Source organism: Pseudophryne corroboree, chromosome 6 (genome assembly GCF_028390025.1).
Source record: "Pseudophryne corroboree isolate aPseCor3 chromosome 6, aPseCor3.hap2, whole genome shotgun sequence".
NCBI lineage: Eukaryota > Metazoa > Chordata > Amphibia > Anura > Myobatrachidae > Pseudophryne > Pseudophryne corroboree.
Window position 1 is genome coordinate 773,491,769 of NC_086449.1, and position 24,400 is coordinate 773,516,168.

Genomic DNA, 24,400 nt, shown 5'->3' on the forward strand with positions numbered 1-24,400 from the left:
CAGTGTCTAGGTCGACCACTATAGGTCGACAGTCACTAGGTTGACATGTTTTCAAGGTCGGCATGTTCTAGGTCGACAGGTCAAAAGGTCGACATGAGGTTTTTTTTTTTTATTCTGTTTTAGAACTTTTTCATACTTAACAATCCACGTGGACTACGATTGGAACGGTAACCTGTGCCGAGCGCTGCGAGGGGACATGGTGCACTAATTGGGCTTCCCGGTCACTGTACGGAGAAAACGACACACAAAAAACATGAAAAACTCATGTCGACCTTTTGACCTGTCGACCTAGAACATGTGAACCTAGAAACCCTGTCCACCTTCAAAACCTGTCGACCTAGACACTGTCGACCTAGACACTGTCGATCTAATGATCCACACCTTTAAGTCCTACCTATGGGTCTGGCCATGTTACTGCACGTATTTGAAAAATCCGTAGCAAACGCAGAATACACTATTGTTTCTTACTGTATTTGGAGTTCTACTTAGGAACACACTAAGGGGCAGATATACTAACCCTTGGAGAGTGATAAAGTGAAGAGATAAAGGCCCTCATTCCGAGTTGATCGCTAGCTGGCTACTTTTAGCAGCCGTGCAAACGCATTGTCGCCGCCCACGGGGGAGTGTATTATCGCTTTGCAAGTGTGCGATCGCATGTGCAGCCGAACGACACAAACACATTTTGTGCAAAACAAGACCAGCCCTGTAGTTACTTATCCTGTGCGATGATTCTATCGACGGAAGTCCCGGAATTGACATGAGATACCCGCCCTGCAAACGCCTGGACACCCCTGCGTTTGTCCAACCACTCCCAGAAAACGGTCAGTTGACACCCATAAACGCCCTCTTTCTAACAATCTCCTTGCAATGGATTTGTCGCTAGAAGCATTGCACAGCAACGATGCTCTTTGCACCCGTACGACGCGTGTGTGCATTGCGGTGCATACGCATGCGCAGTTTTGCCATTTTTTTACCTGTTCGTTGCGCTGCGAAAATCGTCAGCGAGCAATCAACTCGGAATGACCACCTAAGGGTCTAATTCAGAGTTGATCTCAGCAGCAAATTTGTTAGCAGTTGGGCAAAACCATGTGCACTGCAGGGGGGCAGATGTAACATGTGCAGAGAGTTAGATTTGGGTGGGGTGTGTTCAAACTGAAATCTAAATTGCAGTGTAAAAATAAAGCAGCCAGTATTTACCCTGCACAGAAACAAAATAACCCACCCAAATCTAACTCTCTCTGCACATGTTATATCTGCCACACCAGCAGTGCTCATGGTTTCGCCCAACTGCTAACAAATTTGGTGCTGCGATCAACTCTGAATTGCCCCCAAAGTACCAACCAATCAGCTCCTGTCATTTTTTCAAACCCCGCCTGTAACATGACAGGAGCTGATTAGCTGGTACTTTATCTCTAACCACTTTATCACTCTCTAAGGTTTAGTACATCTCCCTCTAACTGTGGCTATCAACCCCAGTAACATCGTAAACCATTTGTACTGAGGACCCGAATGTGATGCAACGCCATTCTCTTTCACGACACCCTATTTGTCACCCCTAGCCTTCATGGTAGCTTAACATGGGGTAAATTAATCACCTGGGCCAGTGGTTCTCAACTGCAATCCACAAGTACCCCAACAAGTCATGTTTTCAGGATTTCGGTCTCTGAAAAATAGTGGGAGAATTACTGATCAACTCTGGATTAATGAAATCCAGAAAACATGGCCTGTTGGGGGTATTTGAGGACTGGAGTTGAGAACCAATACCCCAGGCAATTAGTAGGTAAAAGGAACACCTTATAATTGCATAAAACGCACCACAATAGCATAAATGCAGCAATACAAGGGGGATTACCACACTACAAATAACACACTTTTATCTCTCATGCGTATGTTTGTTACAGTGACTTCGATGCACAGTCCCAAACGCTCTTCACACTTCTATCCACGTCATAAGGACTAATGTCTTCTTGCGTCTGGCGGGTGCCGGTAGTACCAAAGTTTGCAGAGGCTTCTCCGTCAATTTGTATCCACCTCTCACCTTATGGGTTAACACTGCCACCATGCGTCCAGCACAACCGAAGCCATTGCTCTGGAGACGCACTGACCAGGTTGCTTCCAAAAATACAAACTCTCTCTGTGCTGCAGCAGTGCCTTTTTCTGAACACTTCTGCCTGTGCGCAGTGACTCTCCTCTCCTTGGCTGTCCCTGTGACCTTCCCCCAGCTCTAGCTTCATCGTGGTCACTACATGCCCAGAGATGCGAATAGACACATCTCCTATCAAACACGCCAGCATTACAGTAGAGGTGTGGGTGACCCCGCCTGGTGACTTTTAAGAATACATATAAAGTTATACGTTACATTACACTATATTCACATAAACATAACCACATCAGCTGTACACACATTAGTACACAAACTAATGTGAAGTAGGTCCTCAGCATCTTAAACTTTATTTTATTGGGGTTAATTCAATTTTCCGACAGTTAAATAACGCCGGGAATTAGCTCCCGACGCTACTCAATACAGCGCCATGTGACACTTACTTGACGGGAATTCTTCTCTCACCCCCGGGTGACAAAAGTGCTGGCGCGAGGCCGGTGCGAGGCAGATTCTGTTGGGAATCAGCATCGCACCGGACGGTTAAGTCGGAGAATGCCCGTTCTCCCGACAAATCAACCTGTTAAGTCCGGGAGAACGGGCACTCGCTGACTTACCATGAGCAGAATTGAATAGCGACTGGAGCTAATTCCAGGTGATATTCAACTGTCGGCAAATTGAATTGACCCCATTGGCTGATACCCCTCAACTCACCACAACATTGTACACTGTTATTTCTATGCCAGTTATTTATATAGCATACATGTAATATTTGGCCATTCACATCGGTACCTTCCCTGTTGGCTGGGGTGGTTTAAGAGGGGGGACTGTGCTGGGTGTGACATGTCACAGGGGCGGGTGTGGAGGCGAGGGGGCGGTACAGTGGCGTATCGGCCAGGTAACGTCATTGTAGCCACGCCCCCACTTTATAATGCCGACATTACCGGCATAATACAGCTGGGGACGTGACTAGGATGACGCAATTCAGCAAGAAACGCGTCATCGGCTGCCCAGACCGCCCATTGTTGTGCAGAGATGTCAGGACTCGGGAGACTTGTCTACTCTTCCAGGGGGCCGAAAGGGTCACTGATTTTCCGGAGGCCACCCATCCATTCCCGGACGCCCGCATCCACCACATCCTGGCAATCACCTGTGACCATGATCATCAGTCTACCACCTGCAGCTGCAGCTTCCCATCCCTTGTTAGGCTCCACCGCTGGGATTCCCCTTCTGTTTCTGCAGCATTGGGCAGGAGGAAACTGGTGCTACTTCAGGAGCAAAGTAAGTACAAACAAACACACTCTCTCTCTCTCTCTCCCTCCTCCCCGGCGTAATGTGTAAAAGGGGACTCTAACTGGCGTAATGTGTAAAGGGGACTCTAACTGGCGTAGTGTGTAAAAGGGGGGCTCTACCTGGCGTAATGTGTAAAAGGGAACATTGCCCTTTTAAATTTCGGGCATAAACACGAGAAGCGCCAGGTTCCAAAACCCGACGCAAGGTAGATAAACCCTTCAGTGTCTCCATGAAGGATAATAACATTTATTGTGTATGTACATGGGTTTGGCTGATGCAATCCTATTGGGATCAGCGGTCCAGATCCATGGTTTGGAAAGTGGATACCTGGAGTTGGAGTGCTGGGTTGGCAGATGGCCTCCCATTCAGACGGAGGAGGAGCCTTGCAGACAGTAATATTGCTTAGTAGGGCCGTTCGTTCTTCACCACCATCCTCTCTCTTTTAGGGGTCAATTAACTAAGCATTGGAGAGATATAAAGTGGATGGAGATAAAGTATCAGCCAATCAGCTCCTAACTGCCATTACAAGACAGGCTGTGTTTGAAAAATAAATGACAGTCCGAAGTTGATTGGCTGGAACTTTATCTCTCTAAACTTTATCTCTCTGCAAGGCTTAGTAAATAGACCCCTTAAGCTGTGTTCCGACATATCGGCCGTTAAAGCGAACGGCCTATATACTGTGATCCTGTCAGTGGGTGTGTACCCCTGATATGTCGACGTCATTCACAGACATAACGCGTCAGCTGTGCAGCACAGCCAATGTCTAACATATCTGCAGTTATATCGGGCCATCTAGCTGGCTGTATGTACGGGCGGCCTATCAACCGCCCATACACTTGCTGCAGGGGGCTGACGTCACAGTTGGTTGGCCAAATTCAAATGCCCACTCAGCTGGGTGTCCTGACCGTCACGTCGAGCGTCTGATCGGAAAGTGTGAACCGACAACATGTTGGTCAGGTATGTACCCAGCCTTAGGGGGACATTTACTAAGCAGTGATAAGAGCGGAGAAGTGAGCCAGTGGAGAACCAACCAATCAGAAGCTCTGTATAATTTTATAGTATGCAAATTATAGATGTTACTTCAATGCTGATTGGTTGCCATGGGCACTTCTCCACTGGCTCACTTCTCCGCTCTTATCACTGCTTAGTAAATGTCCCACTTAGTCTAATATAAATAAATAAAGCTGAGCTTCTCTTTACCCCATATATATGCTATTGTGTTTTTTTTTTAAATTATTATTATTATTATTATTATTATTATTAACGTTAATGTATTTAAGGGTTTATCTTGCAGTTAGGGAGTATATATACACATCAGACTATAGGGCATTTAGGGGTGTATCCACTAAGCATTGGAGAGACATGAAGTGGAGAGAGATAAAGTACCAGCCAATCAGCTCCTAACTGTAATTTATCAAACTGGAACCGTTCAGTTTGCCGGCTGTCAGGATTTCGTCAGTCAGGATGCCGATGCCAGAATCCTGACAGCCAGCAATGCTGCCAGCCGGAATACCGGCACACAGGGGCTATTTCCACATGTGGGTGTCCACGACACCCGTAGAGTGGGAATAGAACCTGTGGCAAGCACAGCTCGCCACTGGGCCTGCAGCGTGGCGAGCACAACGAGCCCGCAAGGAGACTCGCCCCACCGCCTGCATTCTGCCAGACGGAATGCCGCTGTCGGGATACTGACAGTCAGCACCCCGCCCGGCCGGATTACGTACAGTATGTAATCCTTTCAAACACAGCCTGTAACATATAAAGAAATCATATCAGAATTAGTGATGTGCACCGGAAATTTTTCGGGTTTTGTGTTTTGGTTTTGGATTCGGTTCCACGGCCGTGTTATGGATACAGACGCGTTTTGGCAAAACCTCCCTGAAAATGTTTTGCCGGATTCGGGTGTGTTTTGGATTCGGGTGTTTTTTTTACAAAAAACCCTCAAAAACAGCTTAAATCATAGAATTTGGGGGTAATTTTGATCCCATAGTATTATTAACCTCAATAACCATAATTTCCACTCATTTCCAGTCTATTCTGAACACCTCACACCTCACAATATTATTTTTAGTCCTAAAATTTGCACCAAGGTCGCTGGATGACTAAGCTAAGCGACCCAAGTGGCCGGCACAAACACCTGGCCCATCTAGGAGTGGCACTGCAGTGTCAGACAGGATGGCACTTAAAAAAACAGTCCCCAAACAGCACATGATGCAAAGAAAAGAGAAAAAGAGGTGCACTGTGGTCGCTGGACGGCTAAGCTAAGCGACACAAACACTTCAATATCACAGGAATTATTCGTTCTAATCAATGGTATTATTGGTCCAAATCACTGGAATAAAATGACAAAATCACAGGAATTATTCGTTCTAATCAATGGTATTATTGGTCCAAATCACTGGAAGAAAATGACAAAATCACTGGAATTAAATGGCAGTAATGTCAGGAATTATATCAAATGGCAGTACCACTGGACATATACGGAAGTGTCAGACAGGATGGCACTTAAAAAAATAGTCCCCAAACAGCACATGATGCAAAGAAAAGAGAAAAAGAGGTGCACTGTGGTCGCTGGACGGCTAAGCTAAGCGACACAAACACTTCAATATCACAGGAATTATTTGTTCTAATCAATGGTATTATTGGTCCAAATCACTGGAAGAAAATCACAAAATCACAGGAATTATTCGTTCTAATCAATGGTATTATTGGTCCAAATCACTGGAAGAAAATGACAAAATCACTGGAATCATTTGGCAAGATCACTGTAATTAATAATTAATTATAAATCACTGATATTAATTGGTAAAATCTCACTATCGCCTGCCTAGTGAACTGGAATCTAGATGGGATTTTGTACCAGGGACACAATAACTTCATCAATTGTCTAATTCTCAATGCATTAATGGCGGAAAACGGGTGCACGTCTAACAGCGCACTGATTATACTGAGAACTGATTATACTGAGCACTGATGATACTACGGAGAACTGACACCAGGGACGGATTGGGAATTTACAGTGGCCCTGGAAAATTCTGAAAGTGGCCCTACAGATGTGTCCTCATACATCCAGCCGCAATACGCCATGCAGCTTGAGATGCCTGGCGTGAGTGAGCCACCAGGTCCCATGCAACTCTGCTAACATTGGGCATCTTTCTTTGTCGAAAATGCGTCTTAGTACCAATGCAATGTGACTAGGACATAGCAGGAGAATGTGCTGATTAATGTGATATATGACACTTGTATATTGTGTGTGACTGAGTCTGTATACGGAGCACTGCGGAACTTGTATTGGAAGAAAGCTGCGGCTGCTACATTGTACACAGTCAGAGACTCCGTCACACACAATATACCAGTGTCATTTATCAAATCAATCAGCACAGTCTCCTCGTGCGTCCTGTAATTGTGACATAAAAGATGACCGACACTAGGAGATTCTCCTGCGACCTGGCATGCCAAGAGGGGCTGTTTGGTGTGACTGCAGTAAAGATGTATGAGGACATATATGTAGGCATGGCCAGGAGCAAATGTTGGTGAGGTTTGCAGACCATTAGCCCTAGTGCTGATAGCACTGCAGGAAACGCTATAAAGCATACCTCCCAACCTTCTAGTAGCAGCGGCTGGGACCTTTACACATGTCGGAGGTGCATGCCAGAAAAAGGGGGCATGGCCTCATGTGAAGCACAGCGCCTGCGAACCACACTAAGGGCATGCCCAGCACTCCACTCCCAGTCAGTCTCTCCATGGAATAGACGCTGCGCGCGGCATCTATTCACTGCTTGCTCTGCTAAGGTAGAGTAGTGGGTGACAGGGGCCTCTGAAACCCACCCACCCCTGTACGCCCTCCCACTGAGCTCTTCCTCACATGACAAGGATGGCCTGATCTCATGATGTTAGGAGATCCTCCATGGGTCACTCTGCTTGCTATGGCAGGCACCGGCAGACTGCCAGTCATGCAAGTGTTTCACTCCTTGCAGGGCCGGTTTTACACCAATTGGGGCCCAGGGTGAAAAGTTCTAATAGCACCTCCATTAAAAAATAATAATTTTACATATACTGGTATTTTGTGTGCACTATATATAAATACACCTTACCTATATGGTGGTTTCTCTGCAGCAGGGAACCTCTGAGGAAATTGATCCTCCCAGGGCATACAGTGTCTTCAGTCGCTATTCACTATTCATGTACATCACGTCGGGAGATATATCTTTGTGTAGAAATATATCCATAGTCATGATCGTACAACAGAGGTTCAACCAGATTTGTGGCCTCTGTGACCTCCTGTCCCTTGTGCCCCCTCCAGTCTACTGTGTCTCTTCACTATCCAGCCCAAGGTCACTCTAGCCTCCTGCCCCATGTGACTCCAGCCTCCTGTTCCTCCAGCCTCCTGCCCCATCTCTCCAACCTCCTGCCACTGCAGGCTCCTGACCTGTCTCTCCAGCCTCATGCCCCATCTCTCCAACCTCCTGCCTAGTCACTCCAAATTCCTGCCCCATATCTCTCAAGCTTCCTGTACCCTATGTCTCCAGTCTCTTATCTCCTGTCACTCCTACCTCCTGCCACTCAAGCCTCCTGCCACATCTCTCCAACCTCCTGCCATTGCAGGCTCCTGTTCTGTCTCTCCAGCCTCCTGCCCCATCACTCCAAATTCCTGCCCCATATCTCTCAAGCTTCCTGTACCCTATGTCTCCAGTCTCTTGTTTGCTGTCACTCCTACCTCCTGCCACTCAAGCCTCCTGCCCCATCTCTCCAACCTCCTGCCACTGCAGGCTACTGTCCTGTCTCTCAAGCCTCCTGCCCATCTCTCCAACCTCCTGCTCCTGCAGGCTCCTGTCCTGTCTCTCCAGCCTCCTGCACCGTCACTCCAAATTCCTGCCCCATATCTCTCAAGCTTCCTGTCCCCTATGTCTCCAGTCTCTTATCTCCTGCCACTCCAGGCTCCTGCCATGTCACTCCAGCCTCTTATCTCCTGTCACTCCTCCCCCTGTGACTCCAGCCTCCTACTTGTCTTTCCAGCCACCTGCCCTGCCCCTCTTACCTCCTGCCACTCCAGGCTCTTACCCCATCACCCCAACCTTCTGTCCCTCTAGGTCACAGCACTTACCCCAGACTGCTGGATGCTGACTGCTCTGCTTCTGATGCGTGTCTGTTGCATACTTCTGTCTTGGACTGGAGGAACTCTCTGTCTCAGGAGAAGACAGCCTCTTCTTGCAATATCAGTAGCTTGGTGCTCCTCCTTGGGCAGGCCACTGACAGGCCCCGGCGAGCTACTTGTCATACGAGAAAACTGAAGCACTACTGAGGGCTGGCCCCCATGTGACAGGCGGTCCCACAGTCCTCACAGCCCACCGGGGCTCTTACCTGGAAGTTACATGCCCCATCCACCCCTTTTAAACATCAAGGGTTGTGAAAGCTAAGGCCATATCAAATGTATCTTTACTACAATCCCAAATACATGGAACTGGCAGAACTGCTTTAATCTACAAGGGGTTTCTCAAAAGTAAGTTTCCCTATTGCAGGAGAAAAACAATGGTTATGCAAGTACAGTAGCTTGTGGCTTGGAGTGACGTGTGGTCTTGCGTTATGGAGCTGCCACTGCGAAGCGTGTCTGACTGCAAAGTGCATTCAGGACCGAAAAAGATTTAGAAATATACATTTGGCGCTGTCACCTGCAATGTGAAAGCAGCTAGTCTCGGGACACTGATCCCAGTTGTCCCAAGATTTAAAAGAACTAGAACAAAGAATGAGACAGCGCTTTTCACGTTGTGTAAAAAAGATAACCTTTACTTTATATTTTATATAGAATATAGATGTAAAAAATATTTTCACCTATACATGTATATAGAGATATCACACTACGATACCGGACAGTATCAATTTAATCTAAAAAATACAATATATTAAAAATATCTCCACAACAGAGAACAATTCATCCAAAATTATCCAACTAGAATAGCATACGCCCTATAACTCTGTAATTCTCCTAATAGCGCTCTAAAATGTGTATTCCTTAAACTTTTATATAGCACAATAAGCCTTGTTGGTAAGCAGAGAAGTCCGCATGCACATGTTAGTTAAGCAAGAAAGATTTTAAAGCAGAGGAATTTGTCCAACAGTTCAAACAGGTTGTTTGTTAGTGCACTGTAAATATAATTGATGGTGCAGCTGTTAGTTTGAAATCAGCTGTTAGCGTTTTAGTCAGATAGATATTAAACCTGTGTTATATTCAATACCGTCCATACCTTACAGCAGGCTTGATGTTGTTATATTGAACATTTATCGCTATTGATATATAATCAACTGTTTATACAAATAAGCAGTTTATATACAGCCCCGTCTGAATAGCTGAGAATCCACAATACACCACGAGTACAATACGCTCTGTACTCTATTAGATACCTCTCCTCACAATGCTTGTAGGCATAGCAGCCTTTCCAGCCAGTGGCAATGGTAACTGTGATCCGTATCTCACTCTCTGGTGTACGGGCTTTTCTCCTTAATGCTACAGATGTCTGGTAACTGCTTCAAACAGCCGCAGCCGCGGCAGCACAGCGTGGTGATAGCTGCAATAGATCCCGGCTCTCCTCAGCACAGCCAGCGCTGGTCCGAGCGCTCAGTCAGTCATGGCAGCAGCAGCAAATGATGATGTGGTACTACCACAGTGAGTCCACAAACGCGTTTCTCCGCCTACCTTCCGGCTTCGGCGGCTTCCTCAGTGAATACTCACTATCACTGCCACTGGCTGGAAAGGCTGCTATGCCTACAAGCATTGTGAGGAGAGGTATCTAATAGAGTACAAAGCATATTGTACTTGTGGTGTATTGTGGATTCTCAGCTATTCAGACGGGGCTGTATATAAACTGCTTATTTGACAAATTCCTCTGCTTTAAAATCTTTCTTGCTTAACTAACATGTGCATGCGGACTTCTCTGCTTACCAACAAGGCTTACTGTGCTATATAGAAAGTTTAAGGAATCCACATTTTAGAGCCCTATTAGGAGAATTACAGAGTTATAGGGCGTATGCTATTCTAGTTGGATAATTTTGGATGAATTGTTCTATGTTGTGGAGATATTTTTAATATATTGTATTTTTTAGATTAAATTGATACTGGCCGGTATCGTAGTGTGATATCTCTATATACATGTATAGGTGAAAATCTTTTTTACATCTATATTCTATATAAAATATAAAGTAAAGGTTATCTTTTTTACACAACGTGAAAAACGCTGTCTCATTCTTTGTTCTACTGCATTCAGGACCATTTGAATGAGGACATTAGCCGCTCATCAACTGGACCAATATTGTGTGATGAACTGAATTTCAACATGGATGCTGTCAAGGCTGAGGTGAAATCGTGGCTCCTATCCATGGAGAGTGGCGTCATGTTATGACAAGTGTTTAGCCCTTAATGTTGATTATGTTGAGATGTAGCTTAAAAGTATGTAAATAAAATAAATGAGCCTTTCATTTTTCTTTCCTGGGATGGGGAAATGTACTTTTGAGGAGACCCCTCATCATTTACATTTACACCACAAACGCTTTCCAGATTCTGTAAAGGAAATTGCACTGTGTACTGGTCTGAACCAGCATCAAGTCCTCTTAGTGGTTACAGAAACACTGACACTGTATATAGTATATGGGGATTCTGCACACGGTAATGTCCGCAGTTTGCAATGCTCCATGTCTCACACCTCTTACACAGCATCTTACGTTATCTAATGAGAACAGTATCAGTTCTTATAGACGCTATTAGGCAGGTAAGTGGAAGATGAGCTGTGCGTTACCCGTGTCGCTGCTCTCACTTCCTCTGCTCCTCCATGGGCTGTGGTGTGAGTGGGACTCTGCCGTTGGTATGTGTATGATATACATATAATTCTTACTTGACACTGGCATATATTACATAACGGCACTCAATTCAAAGAGACCTTACCACAAAAACCAGATGTAGTATACACCAAAGCCCCTGATTTACAACAGAGACTAGATCAGAACCACTTTAGGAATAATAAAGAATTAGTACAAACCTCAGTTACAGAGGAAACGGGCGGATCATCCACTGCGGAAAATGCTGTAACCTGAAGAACCTGGGACACAGAAGCACAAAACCCACCATAAGCTTCACATCAAACCAAACCAAACAGCCGTACACGATAAGACAGAGACTGACCTGTGCCTCCACCAACACAACACTGTATATCTGCTGGATGCAGCTCCAACTGGCAGCACGTGGGACGGACAGTAGGATCTATGGGTAGAAAGAACAGGGGAGCATATAAGTAATATAAGAAAAGGATTTCAGCGACATAATGCAGCGAAACATGACTGTAACCCTGAAGGTTTGAGATTTATAGCAAGTGACAGTGAACAACCGAATTGGCCAGGAGGGGATTTTGGCACAAAAGGATTTTTTCCATTAATATTCAGTCTGGCTGGATACAGTGGGTGAGGAGAGTATACATAATCACCACCGTGTACTGTAGTGTACAACATAAGAAGATACTGGTACAGGACTTATAGACATTCTGTGATACAATTACCAATCACTATGACATTCCCTAGAATTACATTAGAGTCCGTTACATCTGGATACATATTATTTGGTGACTATTATTTCACTTCTATGCTTAATACCAAAGCTGGACTGAGCACCGCATGCATTCTGTTATTATATGTTCCACAGAGGTTGGACCCCTCTTGCATGCAGGCAGCACAACGAGGCGCTATGCGGACTCTTACTGATCCAGAGCAGTAAAGTCAGCCAACTTCTATTACCATTTATGTTTAGTCCACTAGACCAGATGTGTTCCCAAATAAGTTCCTTAAGGCACCCCAACGGTCCAGGTTTAAAGTATATTCATGCTTGGCCACAGGTGACTTAATTAGTAGCTCAGTCAATTTGATTTAGCCATCTGCACTGAGCCATGGATACACTTAAAACCTGGACCGTTGGGTGCCTTGAGGCTCGTGTCTGGGAACCTCTGCACTAGACTATAGCAGCCCAGGGAAGTAACACCTGCAGCATAACACAAGGAGCACATACGGGATTATTGGACTCTAGCCGCTGAAGATTAGATAGGGCCACTGATGGATTTACAAATCTACAAAATACTAGAGGAAGAAATGAGACTACGGTGAAACACCTACAGCTTACAATGGAACAAACAACAGGAGAACATTCACAAAGGACTACCTGGACTACACTGCAAATAGAGAGGCCAATCCCGGGTCTTTTTTTCAATCCTGGGTATTGGGATTAAAAAAACGTCAATCCCGGGATACCCGGGATTGGGTAGAAGACCCATCCACACAAATACTTACCACCGTGGATGGGAGCTGGGCTCGCGGGCTGTGGGCGGAGAGATGAGGTCCGGGCATCTGGCGTCAGACTCATCATCATTGGTGGGAGGGCTAGCAGGCTGCAGGTGGCGAGGTGCGGGCCGGGTGGCGTGGCCGTCTGGTGTCAGACTGTGCAGCGTGACCTCTTACATCATGCTATGTTGCGCAGTACACACTGCCGGAGGTAGGGGGAGCCGCGAGAAGAGAGCCAGGCAGCGTCTGAGCCTCCTGAGGACCCTCAACGCTGCCTGGCATTAAAAAACAATGGGGCAGATAAATCCCGCAATCCCCAGGATTGGAACTTCCAATCGTGGGATTGAATCACGGACATTTTTTGGCCTATATCCAGGGATCCCGCTCATCCCGGGATGGGACTCCCTAATTGCAAACTACAGTATCTAAGATTCCAGAAAGAAAATAACACACATAAGGAAGAATAGTTGGAGGAATCCAGAGAGAGTGAAGACAAAATTAAAGAATTTTAAATCTACACAAAAGAAATAGACAAGCACCAGACAATCACTAGAACAAGGATGGTGGGACCTAGACCTCACTACACTGAGGAGGGCAACTTACACAGAGAAATGGGGAGACCGTAAGCACAGACCCCCCCAAAATTGACAACTTACAGAACGGACACGACCCGCAATAAAATGGGGGGACGATTTTTGTAGAATTAGGTGTGTATAAAACACCAAACACAAGTCAGAACCCAACAATACTAACACAACTGAGAACAACAGGTGGATGGACAAACACAACACTGAAAAGGAAACTAGAAGAGGAGATTGAGGAGGAGAGGGGTCTAAAACACTCACCACAGAGAAATCCAACACTAAACCAATAGGAACCTTTCATTTAAGTGGAGAAATCCTGTCAGAATCCCACATCTCTTGTTTGAACAAAGGATTAGGGGTCTATTTACTATGCCTTGGATGGAGATAAAGTACCAGCCAATCCGCTCCTAACTGCCATTTTTCAAACACAGCCTGTAACATGGCAGTTAGGAGCTGATTGACTGGTACTTTATCTCCATCCAATTTATCTCTGTCCAAAGCTTAGTAAATAGACCCCTACAGTTTGAACCAGCCAAAAAAAAAAAAACAATTTTGAAACATATTTGGATGGAAACATTTTTGCAGGAACGTTAACACTAAAAAAGCAATTTCTTTACAAACAATGCATGCAACACTACAAAAACACACAACAAACAAACACACACACACCAACTCAGAGCTAGCGTCAAGCCCAAGTCATCTGTTAGGTAACGTTATGCCAACACGTGTATAGGCGGTGCTGGGTGACACTGGCAATTATCACAAATGTCTGAATCTAACAAAATCAGAGAGAAGCATTAGAAGAGGAAGGGAGGGGGTATTGTACTGATGAAGAAGTCCCAATATAAGAGGAAGCACATTTGACATTAGGGGATACAGACAAATAATGTAAATCGAAACAGGACCCGCAACAACACTTCAGGAAGTCTTTCATAGTCCACTTCAGGTAGGGAAGTGTCAAAGTCGAAAAATATCATGATTCACATGCCTTGTACTAACCCCATGCACATGCCCGCTGCGCGTGCACACGCTCTGCCGTGCGTATGCATATTTGCACTTTGCGTAATGGAGCTTCTACGGCCGTGCGCTTTGGCGCGTGGTATGCGCATTTACGGTAGAGTTTGTGAGCGCCTAGCGGGCGACTCGAATGCAACATATTTAACCCATATAGTGTGTTTTATAGATAATATTCCCCTAAACAATGTCAGCAAGTATGTTTGGTGTAAATGGTTCCTGGAACAGAGAGATTCCTCTTTACATGATAGGAAGGGTCAGATAAAGGTTGAAAGGTGGTGTCTAGTATCCAGCTGTAGGGTATTTTAAGGGTAATATTCCTATGATAGTTAAGAAAGATTTGCATATTCCTGCGCATAAGTAGAAAATAGATATAAAATTGTATTTAAAATATATTACAAATGGGGAGATGATGAGAATGGAATTCACACATAAATTTCCCACAGACTGAGATACAATGGCCTTATTTACACTAAGCTTTGAGATTCTATGCAGAGGGCCTACACCTTTGTTTATGAATAGGGCCAGGTTTCTCTCCAGAATAATGAGTGCTGAGTTGCCATTGTCTCAACTGAAAGAGACATAAACAAGGGTGAACAATATCTAGGAACAGAGTTTGTTTGGAAGATCCAAAACAATAGCTTTCCACAATATAACCAGACAGAGAGGAATTTAGAATACTAACAAGTCCTAGCTATCGCCCACTTCTTGAACTAACAAATGATCCCCGGTGCAGTACATGTCCCACCCCCTAACCAATGGAAAGAGAGCACACAGTGTCTATTGTATTATGTCTTGAGCTAGTGAATAAATATAGCTTGCAACAGGCTTTGACACACAAGACTCTCTCCAAAAGGCTTTCTCTTTGAATGCTGAGGGCTGGAATTCAGGACGCGCTTGCGAATCATCCCCCCGTATGTATATTTCTCTGTAGCCATGTTGTAGCCATGTTGTAGCCATGTTGTAGCCATTTTGTTATCCTTAGTGTTTGCCATTTATTCTCATTCTGTTTGCTCGTGTTTGCGATCGTTCGCTATTGTTCATATTATTCCTTGTTATTCTGTTTAGATTTTGATGTTAGTTTTGTAGTGTATAAGCTGTACTGTTTTTCCCTTTTTACTCTAAAGAATCATCCACGAAGGTGTTAGAGCCGGAGTGGTTTTTAAATCCAAACCAGGTCTTGTGTTTTCACTAAGTAACTGTAAAGGGTTTTCTGAGCGTCTCAATTGCTCAAACAGCTTACATATTATCAAAGTTAATAAGCGTTACATCATTATAGTATTACATTGCCAAGGTTTAGAGTATAAGCATACCCTTACTGTGTGTTATTACTAAGGTTTACTGTGTATCATTCCGTGAGCGTACGTGTCGCTCGTGCGTCGCGCCCACGGCCTAGTGTCTGCTACGCTAAGTGCGTACCCTTACGGTACTCAGTGCGCCAATAGCGTACTTAGTCCGTTATAGAATATAGCTTAATGTTTATAGGTAATATTTGACATTGTCAATTGGGGGACTCATCCGGGCCTCCTCATATCCGCAACCTAGCGGAACCAGGCAGACTTTATCCATCAGCAAAGGGCGGGAAGGTAGTATCCCCTGTTAGCCGTTTGGTGGTTGGGGATACAGTAGTGCTGATCAGATAAGCGTCTGCTCCGCTTGGTTTGTAGGGATGCTGGTGGGATCCGGAACCGAAAGGTAAGAACGTTAAGCTATTGTCTTTTAAATCTGTTTTAATTTCTGTTTGGTGCCAACTGCGCACGCAACACATGTAACACACGCACACACCTGTACTCTGCATATCTGACCATATTGTTGCAAAACAAGGTTCAAATGAGTCATATTGTGTTTGATTCAGATTGGATTGCTTATCTGTTTAAGTAGGTTTAAAAGTATATTTAAAAGTTGCTGCAAAAGCCTTGATATAGTGTTGTTGTTTTTTTAACTCAGGCCTAAAATAACTTCAGGGGCTTGCATGGTGATTTTTTTGTGACAGAGGAAGCCGCATGGTCTGTCCTCCATTTTGTGTAACCCTCATGGATGTGGAAGGGGGAGGAGCAGCGGACATTTTGGGAAGGTCAATTCTTTTCTAAATAGCTGATTTTCAGTCTGCTCAGGAATAATCAGCCATCCTTGGTCAAAAAGAAATCACCATTTATGAGTTACCAATGCATTTGTATTTTGTGTATTTTCGCATATCTACCCTCTTGTTTGCCATTAGCATTGACCACGTGCTGAGAAAATTTGTTGCTATTTTAGTTAAAAGTAAAACTAATACTTAAGGGAGTAATTGTAAAACACGCACGCAGCCTGACCCAGTTATAAAGGTTATACAGGAGATACTGTGTGGTGCTTGGTAAACGATTATAGTTAAATATCGTTTGCATTTATAGAAGCGTGTTATTTGTGTTACTGCGGGAGTATCCGGCCTGTGTACACGTGTCTCTGACCGAGTGCGAGACAGCGTACGCAACGCAAAGGCCTACACACGTGGCGTAAATTACGCAACGTGCGTACAGATACGCCCACTAAATACAAATCACACGATAGTATTGTTTTAGTAGGCGATACGGAAGCCACGAGATAATAGCACAAATTTGTTCAGTTTCTAAAATTTAGTTTAAAAAGATCCTCCTCTCGTTGCATTACCTCTGGGATTAGCCTGTGTTACCTGAATGAAAGAAATTTTCTGTACAGAAAAATCAAAGTATATATGAAGTGAAAGAGCGTGTGTATGCAAGTAAAGTTTTCTTTTGTGTGAACCACGGAATTCGAGATCTCGTAGAAGGACACCCGTGAAGTGAACACGTGGTGGCGTGGGAGAAGGCCATCTCACGTTAATAGTGAATAAGGTAAAAGGAGCAATTAGTAGTACAGCAGACCAAAAGGTCCGCGAAAGTCAGAAATCCGTTAAAAGTACCTATATGAAGTTCTGAAGACCCTGACTTAAGAAAGGTCAGAGGTAGTGAGCGCAGCCCTGGGGGTTGGCGCAGTACCCATATAGGCCCGTTTTGAGAATACGCTCCGGCTGAAGGTTTCGCAGCCTAAACAACCGATTCCGCTGGTCGTTCAGCAGATAAGTAATAGTTACTTATACGCAGTGCGACTGTACCGCATGTAACTGTGTGCATTAGTTGGTTACCTTGATACCCATTACGCAATTTGCGTACGCTTTGCGGGATCATAAACGCTATTTGTACACTTTGACGTGATTTGTGTAGGCTTTTTTTTTATTTTAAGGGAGGTTCGCTGATCACTCAGGAATTCTCCAGCAACTGATACTTACTGGGGAGGGTAGCATACTCCCACACGCCCCAGTAAATAGAGGTTACATAGGGGCCCTGGGTTGGGTACGCCAGCGCTAAGGCAGTGTGTGGGCGTATTGGTCGACGTGGGCGAGAGTGGGTGAAGGCACTCGTTGGACTTTCACCGTCGCCTTACCTCTGAGAACGTGGTTTTTGTAGGAATTCGCTGAGAAGGCAATACCTGCAAAGAATGGGGGCCAGTTGCTCAAGTAAGGGACGATCAACCAAGGTTCAGGTTGATATAATTCCGCGGCCAGAAGGGTCGGCGAGGTATATAATGTGTGAAAAATATGGATCACACGCTGAGGTTTTATGCAATGAGTGGGAACGTATGACTGTGAACGATGGGTAGAAGTTCCCTAGGGTAGGCAGTTTTAATCCTGAGGTTTTGCAAAATTTAAGGAGAAGGATATGTCTGATAAAATCCAGGAAGCAACGGATTAGACATTATGATTATTTACATTTATGGCAACAGGAATGGGAGATACCAAGGGGATTAGCTCAAGCAGCTGGTTCCCATCTTAGCAGGAAACTGATGGCAACTGGAGAAACAATGGCTACAGAGAATGGCATACTGGGATATGATGATAATAGTGCACTTAATAAATGTATTAATGATGATAATAGTAAGCGTAATAAATGTAATAATGATAGAAGTAAAACTGATAAATGTACAAATTCTAACCCGTGCAAGCTGCACCCCATGTTAAACTTCCCTCAGGATTACAAGCAAGAAAGTGAGCCCAGCACGATGTCGGCACTTTTTCCAGCAGCCATCATACGAGACACCCAGGTGGGCACGGCCCAATCGGTAAAGGCAGTAGTCAAGCCCCCTTACGGAGGGTCAGGTGAGGTCGTGACCACAGGTAAGTACGGTATTGTATGTTATGCACAGACAATTGCACCTCACATTGTAGAGTATAGAGAGGTAGCGGTTTCTGTATTAATGGATGGTTTAAAGGAAGTGTTGAGAACAAGGGTACAGACCACTCAACCTAATTGGAAAGGTATGTCGTGGCTGCTTTGAGAGAGACCGCTATTGAACATGATCTGAACATCATAAGACACAGGGAGTCACAGGGCGGTAAGCAATTGACAATAAGTAGACAGGCCCTGACAACGAAGCCACCTCAGCTTAAGCCCCAGACCCCTGTGGGTAAGTCGAATGTGATAAAATGTTATAACTGCCAGAGGGAAGGGCATTATGCACAGAATTGTATGTTTAGAGACCCACATAAGGTATATAAACCCCCTAGACAACGACATAACGCACGTAATTGTAATCAGGGATCATATAGGAAAAATTTTGGGCCGCACCTGTAATTTGCAGCCAGTGAAGTTGATTATTAGCCTTGATAGTAAGCCTGAGGTTACAGTCGATGTAATTGGTAGGTCATTCCTTGTAGACACAAGGGCGGCCAGGTAAACTCTGTGATTTATCTTTAAATATTTCCTTTTCATCTCTGACGTTCACCAGCAGAACTACAGCTCAAACGTCACATGTCAACTTGGTCTTTTCAGAGGTCTACCCAACCCCAGTATATCTTACCAGCATCGTTGTGTCTGGCCAAACACAAAGGGTGGAGAGTGGAAATACTGGTGGGGGAGACTGTGCAGAGATACCGATGGACATGTTGGTGTGACAGCCTGATGGTGAACGGAAATCTGACAATGTTTCTTTTCTATTGTTTTCTCTCTTTGTTCTTTCATGTTTTATGGATGGTATCTCACACAACAGTTAGACAAATGGTAATGCAAGATTTATGCTCCTTACAGAAAGATCGCTGAGTCGGAAAGAATATCGTATCACTGGAGTGTTCGTTTTGGGAAGACTGAGAGACAGCACTGTTGAGACGACATCTGAGCAAGAAGAACAACAAGACTATAGGACAATTATCGTAACATTTTTCTTTCCCTTCAATTATTTTCGGTACCCCCATTACAACTTTCTCTTTCTCCTCCTGTAAGATGGACTCGCCCCAAGAGACTGCAGTCCGTGTTTTCCTGTTGACCCTGTTGTTGACCAGAGCAGTCTGTTTCGGTGAGAGTACCAGTGAGGTCGAGAAAGGATCTGGAGTGGGTTCTGATGACCAGGATGGATTCGTAGAATTCCAAGAGCAACACAATCACCGAGCAAAGGCGAGTATCAGAAAACGATCTGGTAGCCATGACACTAGTAGACATTGTGAAGGATTGTTAGCTGAAGAGAACTGTATCTGTAGGAATTGTGAAAACATAGTTGAGGACGGGTGCATCCAGAGATGTCAGTCCAGCATTAATATCAATATGGACCATCATCCATTGAGTGACTATCACTCATTAGTGGGTAAGGTTTTTAAACCAAACAGAATGCTGAGTGTGCTCACAAGTACCTCAAGGTCATAGAAAGTCAGGACTAGTGCCATACTCTTTAACGATAGATGAGGTACTTGAATTAAGGGGTGGGAGACCGGTGGACAAGAAATTTAATATTTTTAGGCCTCCTAGTTTGAAGCTCCACCAATACCACGTGGATAGGTCCCTAATATGTTTTAACATTTCCAATCCCCGAAAGCCGGGAAATTGGGAGGTGACATGGAACAACCAAACCATGACATTCTCACACAGAGCCGATAGAATGCCCGTAGACTCAGAGCTTATACGCCAAATAGCCAACAGTGGGAGATATTTCCAATATAGGTACACTCTAGGAAGTAGGACCATGCGAGTTGGAGAAGTATCACCAGGATACTGTGCGCATATCATACAACCTGATACGTGTACTAGACAGATGAGAGAGTTAGGGATAGGATTTTTCACCTGGAAGGTTTGTAATATGGTGATGTCATATTTTGTCCCATATGTCCTCCCCGATGATGCATATTCCATATGTGGGAGGAAGGCTTATAAGTGGCTTGCCCCAAACTCAGAGGGATTGTGTTACATTGGAAGAGTGTTGCCGGAAGTAATGACCATTACCCATGATAGAATGAAAGACGTTCACCGCAATGCTCAAGCTCCTTACACTTACACCCATTACGAACACATTGTAAAGAGACACCTTATAGATAGGACAGAGCATGCAGCCTCTGATTTGATCCACGAATCCACCGGGATTCAACTCCTGCTCGCGCTAGATATCACCCGTACCGCCAGAGGAGTTATAAATTTTAGGTATATTCCCACGTTAGCGAACCTGATAGACAATATCACCGAGATGTATGATGACACCTTTAGGTATACTGGGAGAGAATTGCAAGCCTACAAAACGGAACTGATCCAGCACAGGATGGTTCTAAATTACATCACAGCAGTGACAGGAGGGTATTGTGTCACCCTAGCAACTCAGTATGGTGTGAAGTGTTGTACGTATATCACAAACAGCACTGAGGACCCAACAGAGGTCATAGATCAAAAGATGGACGATATCTTGCAATTGAAGTGGGAGTTCCGAAGGAGACACAACCTTACCCTTACTTCTGTGGGTAATGAACTGACCGGATGGGTATCATGGTTGAACCAACGCAATTGGTTCTCAGGTTTAGGAGAATGGGCTCAAAATGTTATCATTGCTGTAGGGAAATTTCTCTTATGTATCCTAGGAGTTGTCATAATGATTGGTCTGATATTCAGATGTGTTCGAATTTTAATGAATTGCAAGCGAAGTACCAAATTGATGAGTTTGAGGAGCGAGGGCATTGTAACAACAACTAGTTTAATTTATGACCCATCAATCGAGACAATGCTGTGATAAGATGTGATTCCACGGTCCGTTTCTTTCACCCGTTTCTCCTTTGTTTTTCCCCAAGGTAAAAAGACATCCACTCGGAAGAAGAATTTGATGACCCATTATACAGACCATTGATGAACTGTTTCACCGACAATTGATGAACCCTTAGAGACTTTCATTTTTATGGACACTTGAAGAGCTTTGCTTGCCACACAGCAAAGATACAGCAATCCGGACAAGACTTCAACAAGACATCAACAAGACATCAACAAGACTCCAACAGACGCCCAAGGACGACCATATATATATAATCATACGAATGCATTTATAACGCATGTTTCTTATCTTCATCTCTTCTATCTTCAGGTAGTGGCACACATAGTCGACAGGTGATATAGACACATATATTAGCACTCACATATTTTCCCCCTTCATGTATCATCAACTAATGTGCACCCCATTTGTTGGAACTAAAAGCCGAAAAGAGCTCGGTAGAGTTTGTTAGCCCACTTACAGACCCTTAATATGGGATAAGAAGGATTCAATGTATACTTCGCAATACCTCGAAGCTTATTTTAGAACATGTACGGCACGATGATACATGATCCCTCAGACATGAATTTCATACACACATGCTTTTTACTATCTCACTAGGTCATACATTTCCCACCTTCTCCTCTCCTCCCGACTCCCAATCATAAATAGATAGTTCATGGTATTATATATTTTTCTGCTTAATTGTTTAGATAGTGGCAGTTATTGTTGACTACCAAAGGGTGGACTGTCAAAGTCGAAAAATATCATGATTCACATGCCTTGTACTAACCCCATGCACATGCCCGCTGCGCGTGCACACGCACTGCCGTGCGTACGCATATTCGCACTTTGCGTAATGGAGCTTCTACGGCCGTGCGCTTTGGCGCGTGGAATGCGCATTTACGGTAGAGTTTGTGAGCGTCTAGCGGGCGACTCGATCGCAACATATTTAACCCATATAGTGTGTTTTATAGATAATATTCCCCTAAACAATGTCAGCAAGTATGTTTGGTGTAAATGGTTCCTGGAACAGAGAGATTCCTCTTTACATGATAGGAAGGGTCAGATAAAGGTTGAAAGGTGGTGTCTAGTATCCAGCTGTAGGGTATTTTAAGGGTAATATTCCTATGATAGTTAGGAAAGATTTGCATATTCCTGCGCATAGTTATGCGCAGAAGTAGAAAATAGATATAAAATTGTATTTAAAATATATTACAAATGGGGAGATGATGAGAATGGAATTCACACATAAATTTCCCACAGACTGAGATACAATGGTCTTATTTACACTAAGCTTTGAGATTCTATGAAGAGGGCCTACACCTTTGTTTATGAATAGGGCCAGGTTTCTCTCTAGAATAATGAGTGCTGAGTTGCCATTGTCTCAACTGAAAGAGACATAAACAAGGGTGAACAATATCTAGGAACAGAGTTTGTTTGGAAGATCCAAAACAATAGCTTTCCACAATATAACCAGACAGAGAGGAATTTAGTTTTAATTTTATTACTTTATTATTACTTTTATTATTATTAATTTAATTACTAACAAGTCCTAGCCATCGCCCACTTCTTGAACTAACCAATGATCCCCGGTGCAGTACATGCCCCATCCCCTAACCAATGGAAAGAGAGCACACAGTGTCTATTGTATTATGTCTTGAGCTAGTGAATAAATATAGCTTGCAACAGGCTTTGACACACAAGACTCTCTTCAAAAGAGAGACCCCCTACATCACATATAAATTCACTGACAGCGAATCTATCAGATTACACTGATGTATTTCTACAACCACATGTCAAGAAAGCAAAGATCGTACAGAATATAAGGATGTAAGAGCCTAATTCAGATCTGATCGCAAAAGCAAAATCTTTCTATAATGGCCAAAACCATGTGCACTGCTGGTGGAGTAGATGTAACATGTGCAGAGAGGTAGATTTGGGCGGGTTATTTTGTTTCTGTGCAGGGTAAATACTGGCTGCTTTACTTTTACACTGCAATTTAGATTTTAGTTTGAACACACCCCACCCAAATCTAACTCTCCGTGCACATGTTACATCTGGCCCACCTGCACTGCACATGGGGCCTAATTCTGAGTTGATCGCAGCACCAAATTTGTTAGCAGTTGGGCAAAACCATGTACACTGCAGGGGGGACAAATATAACATGTGCAGAGAGAATTAGGTTTGGGTGGGGTGTATTCAAGCTGAAATCTAAATTGCAGTGTAAAAATAAAGCAGCCAGTATTTACCCTGCACAGAAACAAAATAACCCACCCAAATCTAACTCTCTCTGCAAATATTATATCTGCCCCCCCCCCCCCCCCCCTGCAGTGCACATGGTTTTGCCCAATTGCTAACAAACTTGCTGCTGCGATCAACTCAGAATTACCCCCTTGGTTTTGCTCATTAGAGAAAAAGTTTGCTGTTGCGATCAGGTCTGAATTAGGCCCAAAGTCCTTAATATTCTAAATCAGCAAGCTTGGAACAGTACACACTAGTTGCATACCCTCCGACTGTACCTTTTTGGCCGGTACAGTACCGTTTTTTAATGGCCTGTACCGGCCAAAAAGGGCTTTGTACCGATTTTTGACTCACTCAATCTCCATTGAAAGTATAGGAAAGGGGACGTGGCCACGCCCCCTTTATCCACGGCCACTCCCCCTTTCCTAATTCGTACCGGTTTACCAGCATAAAATGTTGGAGGGTATGTAGTTACCTGCAAGTTATGTCACCTCCTTATATACAATAATACACCAAAGTCCCTGATTTAGAACAGAGACTAGATCAGAACCACTTTAGGAATAATAAAGAATTAGTACAAACCTCAGTTACAGAGGAAACAGGCGGATCATCCACTGCGGAAAATGCTGTAACCTGAAGAACCTGGGACACAGAAGCACAAAACCCACCATAAGCTTCACATCAAACCAAACCAAACAGCCGTACACGATAAGACAGAGACTGACCTGTGCCTCCACCAACACAACACTGTATATCTGCTGGATGCAGCTCCAACTGGCAGCACGTGGGATGGACAGTAGGATCTATGGGT